At 52.1% G+C, this 18,855-nt stretch overlaps 1 protein-coding gene across 1 annotated transcript in view; it reads right to left on the reverse strand.

Moving 5' to 3' along the window:
* C20H16orf74 (chromosome 20 C16orf74 homolog) overlaps positions 1-5,239 on the reverse strand; it is a 62,657-nt gene extending 57,418 nt beyond the window's left edge. Inside the window, exon 1 of the mRNA XM_002761233.6 lies at positions 5,108-5,239. The gene's annotated coding sequence lies outside the window, so the exon portion shown is untranslated. The remainder of the gene's footprint in view (positions 1-5,107) is intronic.
* Positions 5,240-18,855: the final 13,616 nt, after the last annotated feature.

Raw genomic sequence — 18,855 nt, forward strand, 5'->3', positions numbered from 1 at the left:
ATAAATGCCATTGTTAGACACTTCTCTCCTGAACCATTACCATGGTCAATTGAGCACCGTGCTTCAAGGGCTAAAAGTCAGCTACCTGGAAGCTGAAGTAAAATCTTTTTTCCCAAGAGTTCCAAATGGGCAGGGTTTCTGCACATCTTTGAAAGGAGAGGGGAGTGCTATTGAGTCCAGCGAGTGTCTCCCCGAAATTCGGACCCTGTGCCCCATCTGAGCCTGGGTGAACCAGAGGCTGCAGGGTTAGAAGCCTTCGCACTCTTACTAAAAGCCTGCCTGGCTCAGCCGCTCAGACTGGCAGCTTCAAAGTTAGTTAACCTTTCTCGGGCATCAGAGCGGGCACTGTGGTGTGCAGGCCCCTGCCTGGGCTGGCCTGGGCACCACGTCCTGGGGGCTGAGCACGGCTTCAGCATTCTTCTTCCGTGAGGCCTCAGGGGCAGGCAGAGCAGCTGGCTCAAAGCCTGCTACAGTGTGGTCCTGGCCCCCATGGGCTTTGCATGAACACACTGGAATCAGTGCTAGAAGTGTGGGGGTGTCACATGCATCGGTCAGTGGTTGGGAGGGGCCAGGGGTGCATACCAGACCCCAGAGGGGCCTGAGCTGTTCTGCAGGATGCTGCTTCCCGGCTATTGTGAGGCCCTGCCCAGGGGAGGGGGTAGGTTGGCTGGAGGACGCTCAGGCCGTCCTTCATGGGCACAGCTCCTGCAGCCCATTAAAAAATCCATGTTAAAAAAAAATGTAGGCTGGACACAGTGGCTCACGCCTGTAATCCCAGCACTTTGGGAGACGGAGGCGGCTGGATCACGAGGTCAAGAGATGGGGACCATCCTGGCTAACATGACGAAACCCCGTCTCTACTAAAAATAAAATAAAACAGCAAAAAAAAACAGGTGAAATTCACTGTAATAACATCTTTCATTTACCCCAATGAGTCCACTCATTTCACCTGGGGTGTCAGACCCTCACCAAGGGACCTGCCTCTCTGCACAGTCTGAGAACACCAGGAATGGGGCCAGCGGGGACTCTGACGCACCGTGGTCCTGTTCTCAAGGGTCTGGCCACTCCCACACTCCTTCATTCACTTAGGTATTCGCTTCATTCATTCATTCATTCATTCATTCATCTTTTTGTCCGTTTATGAAGCTCTCCTGGGCACTTCCTGTGGGGTGCCAGGCCGGCAAGGCCCAAGTCCAATAAAAATCTGCCTGAGCCCCAAGTGTCACTTACAATTTCCTAGTAACCACGTTAAAAAAAAAAGTAAAAAGAAATAGGTGAAATTCATTGTAATAACATCTTTCACTTAACCCAGTTTATCAAAAAATTATGATTTCAGCATGCCATCAATATTAAAATTATTAATAAGATCATTTCCATTTCTCTTCTTTTTGTCTGAAGTCTTGGAAAGCTGGTGTGTATTTTACATTAAAACACACTTTGAGCCTGGCGTGGTGGCTCACACCTGTAATCCCAGCATTTTGGGAGCCTGAGGCGGGTGGATCTCCTGAGGTCACGAGTTCAAGACCAACCTGGCTGACATGGTAAAACCCCATCTCTACTAAAAATACAAAAAAACTAGCTGGGCGTGGTGGCAGGTACCTGTAATCCCAACTACTCGGGAGGCTGAGGCAGGAGGATCGCTTGAACTCAGAAGGCAGAGGCTGCAGTGAGCTGAGACTGCACCATTGCACTCCAGCCTGGGTGACAGAGTGAAATTCCATCTCAAAAAATAAAAATAAAAAACACCTTGACTTGAGCCAGCCAGGGGTTAAGGGCTCTGGAGCCACCTGTGGCTGGTGGCTGCCAGTCAGGACAGTTTAGGTCTAGAGATACAAAATACAGTGAAACCCAGATCCTTTACTGAACGGATTTCTGCCTAGTTGGGAAGCTGACCTTGATCTAATTCCAGGCTTGGTCAATGCTACAGCGCTGGAGAGCAGAGATGGGCCTGTTTAGAATTCTCTATCTGGGATTGTTGGTTTGTCCCTTGGTAACTGTACGCTGGGCCTGGCCAGCTGCAGAATGCTAGTCAGCATTTAATGCATTAACCACTACGAGATTCCACTCCATGCTCATCAACTGGCAAAATTAAGAGCTAGACCCTGCCAGAGAGCTGAGGCTGTGGCATCTGGAACTCCCCTCTGCTTTGGGAGTGGCAGGGGGGCAGTTCTTGCAGAGCATCGGGCAGCTCTGGAAAGCCCATGCCTTGGACCCAGCAACTCTATTTCAAGGTCCTTCTCCCCAGGAAACTCACACCCAAGCACAAAGAGGCGGGCACGGGATGCAACTGCAGCATCGCTGGTGAAACTGCAAACTTGGAAGTAAATGTTCATCAGAAGCACGGATAAACCAGCTGTGGCCTGTTATCATGGCCCGTTCACACGGTGGAAGCCCACTGCAAAGCCAGAAGGAACAGGCCAGGTCCGCCTGAACCCACAGGAAACAGCCAAGGACATGGGTGGGGGAAAGCAGAATTGGACAGTGACATCCGGCACGAGCGTGTCTGAGACACACAGCAGCATTCAGTACACAGAAACACTAAGGACCACCCGGGAGGGACACTGGCTGGCTGCAGAGGAGGGGGTGCTTCTGAGAAGGGGAAGAAGGCAGGTCAAGTCTGGGCACGGTGGCTCACCCCTGTAATTCCTGCATTTTGGGAGACTGAGGCAGGTGGATCACCTGAGGTCAGGAGTTCAAGACCAGCCTGACCAAGATGGTAAAACCCCCATCTCTACTCAAAATACAAAAATTAGCCAGGCATGGCAGAGGGCACCTGTAATCCCAACTATTTGGGAGGCCGAGGCAGGAGAATTGCTTGAACCCAGGAGGTGGAGGTTGCAGTGAGCCGAGATAGCACCAGTGCACTCCTGCCTGGGTGAAGAGACTGAAACTCTGTCTGAAACCTCCCCACCGCCAAAAAAAACCACAACCCAGGTCAGAGAAGACAAAGACGGTCTTCTCAGAGCATTTCATCCCTTAAGCAATCAAGCAGCTTATGGCAATGTATGGTACCCTTGGTAAGTATCTGGTGGACACGAAAGTCTTCTTTGTACTTTCCCATTCTTGAAGTATTTCACAATAAAAACTGAAAACCCCTCTCAATTAAGGCAATGAATTAGCCCTGGGTGCTGTGGTTCACACCTGTAATCCCAGGACTTTGGGAGGCCGAGGCAGGCAGATCACTTGAGGTCAGGATTTCGAGACCAGCCTGGCCAACACAGTGAAACCCCGTCTCTACTAAAAACACAAAACTTAGCCTGCTGTGCTGGCACATGCCTGTAATCCCAGGTACTCAGGAGGCTGAGGCACAAGAATCGCTTGAACCCAGGAGCTGGAGGTTGCAGTGAGCCGAGATCGCACTCCAGCCTGGGCAATGAGTGAAACTCCGTCTCAAAAACAAAAAAGAATGAATGAATGACCTTGAGAAAGCCACCCAACTTCCCTGTGCTTTAGTTTCCACATCTGAAAATCTGAACGACGGGATGATAGTGCCTGTGTCGGCGGTACTATTTTGATGTGGGACAAAAATGCCTCCAAGTTTTAATGGGCAGCATCTGGGAACGGAAGGCCCTCATTATTAGCAGTCGTGGACATCCAGTGAGAGCTGGCTACGGGCTGGACACCAAAAAGCCACCTAAGCACAACACGCATAAAATGTAGACACTCATTATGGTCCCATTTTACAGCCAGGACGCTGAGGCACAGGGCGGTTGAGGAAGTTGCCGAGAGTCACCAGCTAGGCAAGTGGTGCTGCCAGGATTTGAGCTCAGTCAGGCTCCAGATTTGCATTTTTACCCCCTTCTGTTTACTGCCTCTAAGTGATGCTCATTTCTTTCCTTTTCCAGAGATTGAAAATTGTTTTTAGTCTACAGGTGCCAGATCACCCACAGTGGGCGCTAACTCCTCGAGAGGCAGGTGGGATCCGCGCGGATTGCTGATGGCTCACAGCCGAGCCTCAGGGCTGGGCCCTCTCCCAAGCTGGCCCCATCTCTCTGGAGGGGCACGCCCAGCATACCAGGGTGCATCTACTTATAAATGTTGCTGAGGACCTCACAACCCAACGCCCCATCTTTCCATCTTCCAGCTATAAAAATAATTGACGCCAGGCTCGGTGGCTCACGCCTGTAATCCCAGCACTTTGGGAGGCCAAGGTGGGCAGATCACAAGGTCAGGGGTTCGAGAGACCAGCCTGGCCAATATGGTGAAACCCCGTCTCTACTAAAAATACAAAAATTAGGCAGGTGCGGTGGCGCATACCTGTAATCCCAGCTACTTCAGAGACTGAGACAGGAGAATCACTTGAACCCAGGAGGCGGAGGCTGCAGTGAGCTAAGATCGAGCCATTGCACTGCAGCCTGGGCAACAAGAGCAAAACTCTGTCTCAAATATACATATATATATTTGACAGGGTGGCATTTGCACAGAAGGGGGCAGCCTGAGTCCTAGTGTCCACCCTTAAGTTGTCCTGGGAGTTGGGAGAGCCAGCTCACCTCCCCAGGAGTCCCTGGCTGCCTCAGCTGAGGATGGAGGGTGGTTACAGCTCCCCTGCAGCTCCACAGAGAAAAGCTGGATGCTCAGAAATTCTCTCCCGGCAGTGAATTCTCCTCCACCAGCAAGTGAATTGTGCATCAAATGAACATAATCTTCCCTCTAGGCGCTGCCAGCCAACGGTGAGAAGAAAATGAACTCTCTTCTCTACATGCCATTTAATTTCAGTTGGAATGACTCACACTCCAACGTGCCTGAGTGGGGGCGGGGGTGGGAGCGGGGGTGGCGGTGGGAGGGAAAGCAGCATAGCCGCTGCTTTCTCTGTATAGATTTTTGTCATCTTTACATTGCAAACAAACTGGAGTACATATGACTTCTGCTATGAGAAACTCAAGATAACATCTTTCAAAATTCACCGAGAAGGGGTAGAGGAAAGTGCTTGGCACACAGTGGGCACCCAGAAGGTGGCATTAAGTATTGAGGTGAAGAGTGAGGGCAAAGAGGAGGAAGCTCTTCCTCACACCTCCCAGGGACCTGGGGCAGGGCAGAAGACCAGGCTCCTTTGCCCCCAGCTCTGCCCAGAGCCCCCTCCCAGGCTCCCACCCACCTTCCCTCCTACCTCTGATAAGAGATCCGCGTCTGCCTTGTGCCTCAGGGATCTCACTCAGGTTGTGGACCGTCGCCCGCTCTTCTGGGCCATCTGGGCCGTGGCTGCTCCCCAACTCTTCCTGGCCCACTCTGTCCAGACTCTGACCATTCGGACTAAATGCCTGGCCTTTGCAGAGAAGGGAAATTATCCTTAAGCTCAGTCCGCGCCGTTGCCCCGGTGGCTGTCAGAAGCTTTAATCCCTTTTTCCATATCCCAGCGTCTGCCTGAGGTTAGAGGAAATGGACCAGCTGGAGCCCACGCAGAAGAGAGACGCCCACGTGGTGGGGGGACCAAGCCTCCACCTAGGAGGAACACTGACAGCAGCATGTACCCGGGGAAGAGGAGCCCAGTTCTGGAAGTGTGTCCCGGGGAAGGCATGGGCGGGGATCTTGGGGGACCCTAGGGGTGGCCCTGGGGTCAGTATGGGAGATTCAGGAAATGGTTTCCATACCCAAAAGGGGGGAATTTCTGGCAGTCTGTAGTGGGGCTGAGCTGCTCAAGACCCAGTGAGTTCCCTGTGTGTTGGGGGTTGGGCAGGAGCTGATCGCTGCACTGGATTTATTGGAGAGGTTGGTTCTGATGCTGGTTTCACTTCCTTGCAAACCTGAGAGGCTTAGAGGAGAGTTTCCAGTCTTCCCATGAGAACTAGCTGTGCGTGGCCTTGGCTCTTTGAGGCTGGACCTTAGGGAGGAAAAGCAGAATGCAGTACCTCCATACCCAACTGGGGACCCTCAACATGGGGGTGGGAGAGAGGTGGTGGCTGGTGGTGATCCCCATATTGGGGTTTCAGGTGGCCCAGGAGGGCTCCCCCTTCCCTATGCCCCCTTCCCAGATTTCCATTCCTGATGTTCCACTGTTTACTTATTTATTTAGAGACAGGGTCTTGCTCTGTCACACAGGCCGGAGTGCAGTGGCGCAATCATGGCTCATGGCACCCTTGACCTCCTGGGCTCAAGTGATTCTCCCACCTCAGTCTCTGAGTAGTTGGGACTACAGATGCACATCACCACACCCATCTCAGTTTTGTATTTTTAGTAGAGATGGGGTTTTGCCATTCTGCCCAGGCTGGTCTCAAGTTCCTGACCTCAAGTGATCTGCCAGCCTCCACAAATTCTGGGATTACAGGTGTGAACCACCGTGCTCCACCTTATTTTAAAATTAAGATAAAGTTCATGGCCAGGCATGGTGGGATTACGCCTGTAATCTCAGCACTTTGGGAGGCTTAGGTGGGTGGATCACTTGAGTTCAGGAGTTCAAGACCAGCCAATATGATGAAATCCCATCTCTACTAAAAACACAAAAATTAGCTGGGCGTGGTGGCACGTGCCTATAACCCCAGCTACTCTAGAGGCCGAGGAAGGAGAATCGCCTGAACCCAGGAGGTAGAGGTTGAAGTGAGCTGAGATCACACCACACCACGCCAGCCTGGGTAACAGAGTGAGACTGTCTCAAACCGCCCCCCCCACAAAAAGATATAAAGTTTATGTACCATGAAATCCACTCTTTTTCAGTCTACAGTAATTTTCAGTGTATTCAGAATTGTGCAGCCATCACTACTCTCTAAATCTGGACCATTTCGATCGCCCCCAAAGCAAACCCCGGCATCTGGCCATTGCCCTCTGCTGCCCTCGTCCGCCGCAGCCCCGGCAGATCTCTGGTCTGCTTTGTCTCTGTGGACTGGCCTGTTTCAGACAGAGGGAGTCTGTATGAGGGGCCTTATGTGCTAGCGGCCCCCCGTAGCTGACTGCTTTCCCCCCACGCCACTCTCAGGGCTGGCCGTGTCGCAGCACGGATCCGCACTCAGTCCTTTCTGCGGCTGAGCAGACTCCACGGTGCCGATGGACTACGTGGTGTTTATCCATCAGCAGTTCAGACATTTGAGTTGTTTCCACTTTCTGGCTATTGTGGGTCCTGCTGCTGCTGTGCACATGCGGGCAATCCTAAGCACAGTCTGTTTTTGAGATCGAGTTTCGCTCTTGTTACCCAGGCTGGAGTGCAGTGGCGCGATCTCGGCTCACCACAACCTCCGCCTCTTGGGTTCAGGCATTTCTCCTGCCTCAGCCTCCTGAGTAGCTAGAATTACAGGCATGCGCCACCACGCCCAGCTACTTTTTGTATTTTTAGTAGAGACGGGGTTTTACCATGTTGACCAGGATGGTCTCGATCTGTTGACCTGGTGATCCACCCGCCTCGGCCTCCCAAAGTGCTGGGATTACAGGCGTGAGCCACCGCGCCCGGCCAGCACAGTCTTTTGTGTGGACAGGTGTTTTCACTTCTGGGAGGAAGAGGGAACCCTGACATGTCACGGCCAAGTGAGGCAGGGAGGCAAGGACAGGAGAAGCTAGAGAGGAGGGAGCCTCAGAGGATGAAAGACAAAACCCTGCCAGCCAGGAGGCGACGATGCTCAGCCACATGGCTCTGAAAGCCAGACGCCTGGGAGGGAGGGAGATCGCAGCAAACATCCCGCTATCAGGCCAGCTGCGTCCTCCCTCCCGGGGGCCTGGGCTGTCAACTGGTCTTGGTGAGGCCTAAACTGTCTGCTCCTTGGCCTCTCCAGTTCTTACATCCAAGGGCACCCACCCACCAGCCAGAAGTGCAAGCGCCTGTCTCAGGAGCCCTGGACTAGCAGTTTGGGTACTACTAAAAATACCAAAACAGGAGCTGGGCATACTGCTGCCCACTGTAAGCCCAGCTACTCGGGAGGCTGGGGAGGATTCCTTGAACCCAGGAGCCGGGCATACTGCTGCCCACTGTAAGCCCAGCTACTCGGGAGGTTGGGGAGGATTCCTTGAACTCAGGATCCAGGCATAGTGCTGCACACCTGTAAGCCCAGCTACTCGGGAGGCTGGGGAGGATTCCTTGAACCCAGGAGCCGGGCATACTGCTGCCCACTGTAAGCCCAGCTACTTGGGAGGTTGGGGAGGATTCCTTGAACCCAGGATCCAGGCATAGTGCTGCACACCTGTAAGCCCAGCTACTTGGGAGGTTGGGGAGGATTCCTTGAACCCAGGAGCCGGGCATAGTGCTGCACACCTGTAAGCCCAGCTACTCGGGAGGCTGGGGAGGATTCCTTGAACCCAGGAGCCGGGCATAGTGCTGCACACCTGTAAGCCCAGCTACTCGGGAGGCTGGGGAGGATTCCTTGAACCCAGGAGCCGGGCATAGTGCTGCACACCTGTAAGCCCAGCTACTCGGGAGGCTGGGGCAGGATTCCTTGAACCCAGGAGCCGGGCATACTGCTGCCCACCTCTAAACCCAGCTACTCGGGAGGCTGGGGCAGGATTCCTTGAACCCAGGAGCCGGGCATACTGCTGCCCACTGTAAGCCCAGCTACTCGGGAGGCTGGGGAGGATTCCTTGAACCCAGGAGCCGGGCATGGTGCTGCACACCTGTAAGCCCAGCTACTCGGGAGGCTGGGGAGGATTCCTTGAACCCAGGAGCCGGGCATACTGCTGCACACCTGTAAGCCCAGCTACTCGGGAGGCTGGGGAGGGTTCCTTGAACCCAGGAGGCGGAGGCTGCAGTGTTGAGCACCAAGCTGTCGGCTAGCCCAGGCCCTAGTGACTTTGCTCACTCCCAGGCTACAGGCACCTGGGAGGAGGGAGTTCCCCCACGTTCCCGGTCGCAGACAGCATATCCTGACAAAGGCTGGGTTGCTGGGGGGCTAGGCCGGTCCTGTGGGGTAGGAAAGACAGGCTCTGGCCAAGCAGTTGAGTGTGCCACCAGGAAAACACGGCCTCCTGGCTGGTGGGATGGTGAGTTGTGATGGAGGGACACCAGGTGGAGGCCATGGCTGGGGGACCTGCCCGGTCTGTGTAGCTCCTTCCCAGAGACACAGCAACTGCTGGGCATCCCGACCACCGACCACATGGGCCAGCCCCGCAGAGCTCCTGCCCCAGCCAACAACACCCTTAGGAACAGGGAGAATAAATGACGAGCTTTCATCTCAGCTCTAGGCTTGGCCAGTGATGCTCCAGCTCCCACCCAAATCCCTCCGAGATGAGGCAGAAAGCCAGGGGCTGCCAGAGGCAGGTTGGAGCCGCACAAGCCCAGGTCTCCCAGGGGCCCTGGAGCACAGGTGGTGGGGTCTGTCTTTCATCAGTGCCCCCAGGTGGTTCGGCTGCCCGTGACCGGGGGTTTCACGGGGGACGTTGGCAATGTGGGAAGTGGGCAAACTTGAGTGAGGGCAGAAGGGAGCGCGTTGCCCCAAACCCCACATTTTCGGGGCCTTAGGTCATCGGCATATCGATGAGGGATGTGTGTAAACAGGGCCGCTTGGTTCATGGAGCGTGACTTTCTTTCCTTGGAGCCCCCTTCGGTGGAGCCTGTACAGGCAGCACCCACACTTCTGCCATGCAAACACTGGGGACCCTGCCTGTTCTAGATGTCCAGGCACAGGAAACATCAGGGGTGCAAATGGAATGAGATGTGTCGCCTGTAGCCCTAGACCCTGGGGGCCGCCCACTGTGGCGAGTGCTCCTGTGCCCACTGCCAGACTCTGTTCATCCCCAGGAGCTGTGGAACCATGGCACAGTGGGCAGTGGCTAGGGGCAGGAAGGGCTTCCTGCTGTTTCAGCTGCTTCTCTTGTCCCGCCTGACCTTCTCTGCCCAATTCCCACAGGATGTCATGCCCCTGCCACCTGGACAGGTAATTGGGAGCCCCACCTGCTACCCTTCTTGCTTGGGGCCTCCATCCTCCCCAGGATACCTCCCCACCCCTCCAGGCACTCAGGTTCCTTCCCATCTGTGGTTTGCCCTGTACCCTGTTAGTCTCAACACTGCCTGAAGCCCCCAGGCTATTTTTCGTGTTTTCCGTTATCCCAAACACGGCACCCAAAAAGGCTGAGTAACAGAAGGACAGTGAATCAGCGTGGGTAAGATCTTCGAGGGTGGAGTCTGGGTGGGGCAGCTCAGAGCAGCTATGCCCAATATTCCTGGAGGCCCAGGGAAGACATGGGCTCTTCAGGACATCCGGGGCTGTGCCAGGGTGGGCTGCTTGGGAAGTGCATATGGGAAGTGAGCCAAAGGACCCCTTGCTGAAGATGGGGAGATACCCAGGTAAGCTGGCACTTTCTTTGGGTCCCGGACTTTTCCCCACCTGCTGTGCTCCAGGGGTCCCCCAATGAAAAGGCATCCTTTCTTTCTTTCTCTACTTCCAGCCCACCTGCCTGCCCAGACCGAGTCCTGCCTGTTTCCCTCTGCCCAGGTGTGAAGGTGGAGTGGCTGCGTGTGCAGATGCATCTACCCGCCGTGAAGCACATCCCTGTAAATATGGAGACCGCCACCCTGACAGGGGAGTCCCAGAATGTCTGTTTGAATAGCACCTTTCTCCCAGAGCCTCCAGTGGATGCAGAGTTCTGAGTCTCTGGGACTCTCAGGCACAGTTTGGAAAACGGCCTCATATTGCAAAAGTAACTTAGCACAGAGCTCAGCTGACCTCAGGGCAGCCATTTTACCAGAAGTATCTGCAAATGGTTTTGAGCTCCTCGGAAAGCTGGCACTGAGAGAATTCCAGGCATCATAGGTGATTAACAGAACAATTGGATTCTGGGAGGTCTTTCTCTGTGCTCCAGGGCAGGACTGACGGGAGGCCAGGCTGGTGGCGGCAACAGGTGACAACATCCAGGTTGGGACTGCAGTAGCCTTTCTTAAAAGCCCCCCAGAGAAAAGTCACTCAATAGTGAAGCAGAAATCCATGGCTGAAATCCTCAGCCCAAGAACCACTGCTGCCTATGTGCCCAGGCCAGGTACTTGTAAGGTCTTTTAGGCTGAGTGACCGCACCACGGATGGCATGGTAACATCTGTGACCTGCACGGACACTCCAGAGGCCTTCCTAGAAAATCTGAAGTAACTGGAAGACCACAAAGAAAGGAAGAATGATCACCCCCTGTGGCGCCTACTTAACTTTGAGACATTCTTCTATTTCTCCTAATTCCCGCCTCAACTAATAAGGCAACTGGACGTTGTAACTGCCCTTGGTCAACCTTGGGACTTCAGACCCTGTGACCCCCTCCCAGCTTGTGAAACCACCCTGAACTGTAACTTTCCACTGCCCACGCCAAACCTATAAAACCAACTCCTGTCCCACCGCGCTCCGCTGACTCTTTTCTGACCCGGCCCGCCCACACCCGGGTGAATACACAGCCATGTTGCTCACACAAAGCCTGTTTGGGAGGTCTCTTCATTCAGAGCTGAAGCCAAGAGTTTCAAGAATATTCAGACCTAGGACTGAAGGCGGTAATGGAGGCTGCTGCTCGTTTGAAGGCATCTGATACTCAGTTAAACATGTGAAATTGTCCTGGGGTGACCAGGGCACTGGAATTGTGCACAGAAAGAGGATTCTGCTTCTAAACATTTTCTTCCCATTAAAAAACAGACTCATGGCCAGGTGCAATGGCCCACACTTGCAGTCCCGGCACTTCAGGAGGCTGAGGTGGGCAGATCACTTGAGGTCAGGAGTTCGAAACCAGCCTGGCCAACGTGGTGAAACCCAATCTCTACAAAAATACAAAAAAATGAGCTGTGTGTGGTGGTGCTTGCCAGTAATCCCAGCTGCTTGGGAGGCTGAGGCAGGAGAATTCCTTGACATGAGAGGCGGAGGTTGCAGTGAGCTGAGATTGTGCCACTGCATTCAAGCTTGGGTGACAGAGTGAGATTCCTTCTCAAAAAAAAACACCCAACAACAACAAAAAAACAAAAGAGACTCATGGGTGGGTCCAGCGGCCCACGCCTGTGATCCCAGCACTTCAGGAGGCCAAGGCGGGCGGATCATTGGAGGTCAGTAGTTGGAAACCAGCCTGGCCAACATGGTGAAACTCTGTCTCTGCTAAAAATACAAAAATGAGGTGGGTATGATGGTGTGTGCCTGTAATCCCAGCCACTTGGGAGGCTGAAGCACAAGAATTGCTTAAACTTGGGAGGCGGAGGTTGCAGTGAGCTGAGATTGCACCACTACCCCCCAGCCTGGGCAACAGAGGGAGACTGTCAGCACAAAATGAAAAAGAAAAGAAAACAGACTCATGGCTGGTCCCATGGTCTCGGTCTGGAATCCCAGCACGCGGCGGGGTCGACATGGGAGGATCACTTGAGCACTCCACGCTAGGCCAAGGAGGGAGACCCTGTCTCAAAAAAACAAAAACAAAAACAGACTCATGTTTTCACTTTGCTTCTTTTTGATCACATTAGTGAGACACATTTTCATATGTTTACTGGGGATGTGCCTCATCTGGAAAGAAACTTTTTTTTTTTGAGATGGGGTCTTACTGTCTCACCCAGGCTGGAGTGCAGTGGTGTGATCATAGGTCACTGCAACCTCAAACTCCTGGGCTCTCATGATCCTCCCGCCTCAGCCTCCCAATTAGCTGGGACTACAGGCGTGTGGCATGGCACCCGGCTCTGGAAAGAGGTCTTTCGTTGGATAATCATGTTACAAATACCTCCCGCTGTGTGATTTACCTTTTCACCATCCTGTGTTTTCTAATGAACAAAATTCTTATTTTTAATGTAGCACCGCTTCTCATGTATGTGTCCTGTTTAAAAATATTTGCCAAGCCTAAGGTCATGAATATATCCTCCTGTAATGTCTAAAAGCTGTATTGTTTTACTTTTCATATTTAGACCAACCATCTGTGAGATACTGCTACTACCTACCCCCAAAATGTCTAAAATCAGAAAGACGGATGGCCGGGCCTGGTGGCCCACGCCTATAATCCCAGCACTCTGGGAGGCCATGGCACGTGGATCACTTGAGCCCAGGAGTTTGAGACCAGCCTGGGCAACAGGGCAAAACTCTGTCTCTACAAAAAAATTAGCTGGGTGTGGTGGCACACACCTGTAGTCCCAGCTACTCAGGAGGCTCAGGTGGAAGGATTGCTTGAGCCAGGAGGTCAAGGTTGCAGTGAGCCATGACTGCACCACTGCACTCCTGCCTGGGCAGCAGAGTGAGACCCTAGACTAACAGCACAAAGTCCTGAGGTCGGAGGAGACGGGAAGGCTCAGACACTGCGGGTGGAGGTTCAGCTGGTACCGTTTCTTTGTAAAGCTGGCAACATATCCTGAAACGTGAGCGCACACCCCGTAGCAAGTCCACGTCTACATATCCTGAAAGAAAAGCTTCCATAGGTGGGTGGCAAGGCATGTCGGGAATGTTAACTGCAGCCCCACCTGTACCAGCCAAAAGCTGGAAATAACCCAAATAGCCATCAACACAGAAATGGATAAATGAGGGTACACGGATCCAACAAAGTAACACACAGCAGTGAAAATGAAGACAAGACTGCTACATCACACGTCACGGGTGACTCACACACACAGGAAGAACACATATCGTCTGCTCCCGTTTACACAGGCTGAAAGCCAGGCAGAGCCAGTCCAGGTGTGGGCACCAGGGCTCCTGAGGGCCGGGGCGTCTTAGATCGTTTTATGAGCTTGCCGGTGCTTCCAGGAGCCTGTTCTTTTGTCCACCTCGTGAAGGTTCACTGCGCTATACACTTGTGATTTGTGTCCTTTTCTGCGTACCTCTTAAACGTCAATAAGTAAGTTTTATTTTATTTTTGAGACAGAGTCTTTCTCTTGTCTCCCAGGTTGGAGTGCAGTGGCGCAATCTTGGCTCACTGCAACCTCTGCCTGCTGGGTTCAAGCTATTCTCCTGCCTCAGCTTCCTGAGTAGCTAGGATTACAGGTGCCCACCACGACACCTGGCTAATTTTTGTACTTTTAGTAGGGATGGGGTTTTGCCATAGTGGCCAGGCTGGTCTCGGACTCCTGACCTCAGGTGATCCACCCGCCTCGGCCTCCAAAAGTGCTGGGATTACAGGCGTGAGCCACCACGCCCGGCTGTAAGTTTCATTTTCAAAAACGCTCTCTGCCAAACCCATCTAAGAGGAGGACACAAACAGAATTTAGGATATTCACATAGTAGGGAAATAGCAGTTTCGGAAATGAAGTGTTTACATAATCCTGAAAATATGAATTACAGTCTTGCCAGGGAAAATTCCACCATACATCTCTAGCAACAAATTAAAATTCAAGCTCAGAAGCCAGAAATAAAGAATCCCAACGTTCCGGAGAGAGACGATTAGAAGGATATTCAGCAAATGAGGGGATTTTAGGTGATTTTGCTTTTTTAGTTTGTACCTTTGTTTAAAAAAAAACAAAAACCCAACAAGTCATTATTCTGGTGACAAAGGTAGAGCTATTTTGAAAGAAACAGGGATCAAGAGCATGTCTCTGGGGCCATGAGCTGCATACACAGGGTCTAGGACAGGGCCCTAGAGACCAGAGAGGTCTTGCCACAGAGTTGCCTGCTGGAAGCGGGAAATACATGACAGATTAGAGACTCAACTTCTCAAAAATTAAGTAAAAATAACAAATATGCCAGGCACGGTGGCTCAGGCCTGTAATCCCAGCACTTTGGGAGGCCAAGGTGGGCAGATCACCTGAGATCTGGAGTTCGAGACCGGCCTGGCCAACATAGTGAAACCCCTCCTCGTCTCTACTAAAAATACAGAAATTAGCTGGGTGTGATGGGTGCCTGTAATCCCAGCTACTTGGGAGGCAAAGACAGGAGAATCACTGGAACCCAGGAGACAGAGGTTGGAGGGAGCTGAGATCATGCCACTGCACACCAGCCTGGGTGACAAGAGTGAAACTTCGTCTTAGAAAAAAAAAAAAAAACAAACAAACACTGGGCGCAGTGGCTCACACCTGGGAGGCCGAGGCGGGCAGATCATGAGGTCAGGAGATCAAGACCATCCTGGCTAACACGGTGAAAACCCATCTCTACTAAAAATACAAAAAATTAGCTGGGTGTTGTGGCACCTACCTGTAGTCCCAGCTACTTGAGAGGCTGAGGCAGCAGAATTGCTTGAACCCGGGAGGCAGAGGTTAGTGAGTTGAGATTGCACCACTGCACTCCTGCCTGGGTGACAGAGCGACACTCTGTTTCAGAAACAAAAACAAAACAAACAAAAAAAAAACCCCGAGAAACAACAAGATCTTCTACGAGTAGGACGCTCTGGGAGACAGAAAGCAGGGTAAAGCCCTGCGCTTTCTTGCTATCCTGGCTCCAGGGCTGAGACGGTTCACACTCTGCTTCATGTTGCTCCAGTGTTCTTCAGCAAGATCACGTTTGGGCATTCTTTGTGCAACACATTTTGAAAGAGGAGAAAATCAGACGGCCTCTCATGGAGACAGATAACAGGGTTCATTCAGGAGGCCTGAATTCTGTTAGGTCGACCCCTCTGAAATTGCTGATGTTTGAGGATTTGACCTACCCAATGAGCAGTTTCATAGGGTTCAACCGTATGGCCCAATTCTTCAGTTCCTGGCTGAGCTTGTGCCATTGGGCAAATTGCTTGATTTCTACATATCTGAAATTCTTACGCGTGGTTGGGTAGTTCATATCTGTATTCCAACATTTTGGGAGGCTGAGGTGGGAGGACTGCTTGACGCCAAGAGTTCCAGACCAGCCTAAGCAACGAAGCAAGACCTCGTCTCTATAAAAATTAACCAGTGTGATGGTATGCATCTGTGGTCCCAGCTTGGGAGGCTGAGGTGGGAGGATGGCTTAAGCCTGGAAGGCCGAGGCTGTAGTGAGTCGATTGTGCCACTGCACTCCGGCCAGGGTGACAGAGCAGGTTTGTCTCAATAATAATAATAATAAAATGAAGTTCTCCATCGTAAAATGCAGGTTTTGGTTAAAGATCAGGGGTATTTATAGCATGGCCTGAATCCACCAGCTAAAATGCAGGTTTTAAGCCCCGAATCTCAGTGAACCTGAATTCTTTGGACCTGAGCCCAGGAATCTGCACAAGTTTTCTAATATTTTACTGGTACTTAGGTCTTTTTTTTTTCTTTAAGAAATGGGGTGCTGGCTGGGTACGTGGTGGTTCATGCCAGTAATCCCAGCACTTTGGGAGACCGAGGCGGGCGGATCACGTGGTCAGGAGATGAAGACCATCCCGGCCACCGTGGTGAAACCCCGTCTCTACTAAAAATACAAAAATTAGCTGGGCATGGCAGTGTGCTCCTGTAGTCCCAGCTATTCTGGAGGCTCTGACAGGAGAATTGCTTGAACCTGGGAGGTGGAGGCTGCACTGAACCGAGATTGTGCCACTGTACTCCAGCCTGGGTGACAGAGCCAGAGTCTGTCTCAAAAAATAAAACAGAAGAAGGAACAGGGTGCTGGCTGTGGTTTATCAGGTGATCCCAAGCTGAGAGAGAAGGACGCTTGAGCCCAGGACTTAAAGACTAGCAAGACCCTGCTACCTAAAGTAAAAAGAGAGAGATGGAGGCGGGGGGGGGTCTTCCTCTATCACCCATGTTGAAGGCTGGAGTACCATGGTATGATCATGGCTCACTGCAGCCTCAGACTCTCTTCCTACTTCAGCCTTTTGAGTAGCTGAAACTACAGTGCGCCCCACCACTTCTGACTAATTTTAAATATTTTTTGTAGAGACGGGGTTTTGATATGTTGTCCAGGGTGGTCTTGAACTTGGCCTAAAGTGATCCTTCTACCTTGGTCTCCCAAAGTGCTAGGATTTCAAGGGTGAATCATTGTGCCTGGCCCCTTTTACTTTTTTTTCTTTCAGACAGAGTCTCACACTGTTGCCCAGGCTGGAGTGCAATGGGGTGATCTTGGCTCACTGCAACCTCCAGCTTCCAGTTTCAAACAATTCTCCTGCCTCAGCCTCCTGAGTGGCTGGGACTACAGGCGCCTGCCACCACACTAGGCTAAGTTTTTGCATTTTTAGTAGAGACAGGGTTTCACTTTGTTGGCCAGGCTGGTCTTGAACTCCTGACCTCGTGATATGTCCACCTTGGCCTCCCAAAGTGCTGGGATTACAGGCAAGAGCCGCTGTGCCTGGCCATCTCTCTTTGATTTTCTACCATGAAATACATCGATTTTGTAGAAAGTAAGAAAATGTATTAAAACCGGAGTGGAGGGTGGGCAAGAATGGGGACGGGGGGAGTATGAGAAGCTGAGGAAGAGATGGCATCTGCTCCCTGGGCCTTGGTTTCCGTCTGTCTGTGGAATAGAAACGTCACAGGGCTGCTGGGAAGACCACTGTAAACTGCTCGAATTTGGGAAAGAACTGGTTGATTCCCTTATGCAATAAACGTTCACTGAAGGTTTGCTATGAATAAGTACCTCTCAGGTCACTCTGGCCCACAGAATGTTCTACATTTACCAAACAACGAACCAGCGAAGAACTTTTTTCATCGCGGCTCTAATCTTCTGCTAAGTATTAGCAAAAGTGATCTTCCCTCTGGGTCTCCGTTAACCCCACGCAGCAGGTGTTAGCATGAGGAGGTAACCTGCCCAAGGCTGCAGAACTAGAAGGTGGTAGAGCTGGGATTCACACCCGTGGCCCAGGAGGCTTTGGGAGCAGGACTCTAAGCCGCATCACACTAGCTCCCTCTGCTGGTGGAAACCGCAGGGGTTGTCACAGCTCTGCTTGGTTATGTTAAGAATGGTGGCCATGGTGGCTCACAACTGTAATCCCAACACTCTGGGAGGCTGAGGCGGGTGGATCACTTGAGGTTAGGAGTTCAAGACCAACATGGCCAACATGGTGAAACCCCGCCTCTACCAAAAATATAAAAATTAGCCGGGCGTGATAGTGGGCGGCTGTAATTCCAGCTACTCGGGAGGCTGAGATGGGAGGATCACTTGAACCTGGGAGGGAGAAGTTGCAGTGAGCTGAGATTGTACCACTGCACTCCAGCCTGGGTGACAGACAGAGACTGTCTAAAAAAGAAAAAGAAAAAGAAGAAAGAATGGGGAACAGGCACTGCTGGAACGAAGAGCAAGATTCTTTTTGAGAAAATCCTGCCATGAAGAGTCTGTATTCCTAGTACTGAAGGCCATGCAGAGAAGAGAACCTGGAGGCTACTAAATCCTGGGCCACCTGAGGCTTCACTGAACTGTCAGTGAGGGGAGGCACCCCGGGTGCTTGGGGGAACGCCGGGGGCCCACAGGGTGTCATGAGAATTCTGAACTGCAGTTCTCTAGGTGTACTGATGGAGTCTAGAGCTTCTCAGTCGGCACCAAATACCGGATGCTATTCAGCTTTACGTAGTAGCACAGCAAGTGGGAGCCGAAGGGCTCCTCTAGTCAAACTCAAGTGGCTGCTGTGCGGGTGCCTGTCCTCGGCTTTGAAAGCAAAAGACAAGAACACGATTCTCGGCTGTTCTACAGCTGGGCTAGATCTCATATTCCACAGAAGTCTTCAGATCACTTCTCCAATGGCAGCACTTCAGAAACCTGCAACGTCCTCTCTAAGAAGTTAATCCTAAGGGGAAAAAAGGCTCCTCAGAAGAATGGAGATTTTTTGAGACAGAATCTTGCTCTGTTGCCCAGGCTGGAGTGCGGTGGTGTGATCTCGACTCACTGCAACCTCCCTTGGGTTCAAGCGCTTCTCCTGTCTGTCTCCCAAGTAGCTTGGACTACAGGCGCACACCACCACACCTGGCTAGCTTTCGTATTTTTAGCAGTGATGAGGTTTCGTCATATTAGTCAGGCCGTCTCTAACTCCTCAGCTCAGGCGAGCTACCGGCCTCGGCCTCCCACAATGCTGGGATTACTGGCGTGAGCTACTGCGCCCAGCCAGTGATTAGAAATAGCAAACTCGATTAGATATTCTGTCCCATTCAAGGATACTGTGAACATTTTAAGGAGTAACAAGTCAACTCTGTGAGGATAAAAATATTGACA

The sequence above is a fragment of the Callithrix jacchus genome, chromosome 20, assembly GCF_049354715.1.
Source record: "Callithrix jacchus isolate 240 chromosome 20, calJac240_pri, whole genome shotgun sequence".
Lineage (NCBI taxonomy): Eukaryota > Metazoa > Chordata > Mammalia > Primates > Cebidae > Callithrix > Callithrix jacchus.